The following is a 565-nucleotide window of genomic DNA, read 5'->3' on the forward strand; positions in this document are numbered from 1 at the left end:
CTCTCCGCGGGCCGAGTGGACGAGGCCGAGCGCGCGGAGCCGGTTGCAGCCTCCTGTCAGGCCTTATTCGTCCCGCGGCCTTTCTCCCCTCCAAGGCGGAGCCGTATTGTAGCCTTTTCTCAGCGTGCGAAGGTTGCCTGAGGCCGCTGGGGCCCCTGTGGGTCCGGAAAAGCCCGGCGCTGGACTCCGATACTACTTGTCCTCGCCGGACACTCGCAGCGGCCTGGGCGCGCCGCCGTGACCTGAGCCCGGAATCAGGGGCCGGGCGGGGCCTGCACATCCTGCCCCACCCACTCGGGGCCTTACCTACCCAGAGCTGACCCGGGTATCTGACACACCCCCTCCTGGCCTGCTGCCCGCCTCCCATCCTTTCCTCATTCCGCTAGATTCTTCACAGTGGTCTGGCCTTTCTGTTTCCGACCTTGCACTGAAAGGGATGCCCCCTGGAAAAACCACATTGCGGGGACACATCTTGTTTGCAGAAGAGGCTGGGTTTTGGGACCTTAGGGTACACATTCATCTTTTCAAAGATGATTTGATTAATCAGCCTGGAATACCCTGTTCC

This window comes from Tupaia chinensis, unplaced genomic scaffold (genome assembly GCF_000334495.1).
Source record: "Tupaia chinensis unplaced genomic scaffold, TupChi_1.0 Scaffold000231_2, whole genome shotgun sequence".
Lineage (NCBI taxonomy): Eukaryota > Metazoa > Chordata > Mammalia > Scandentia > Tupaiidae > Tupaia > Tupaia belangeri.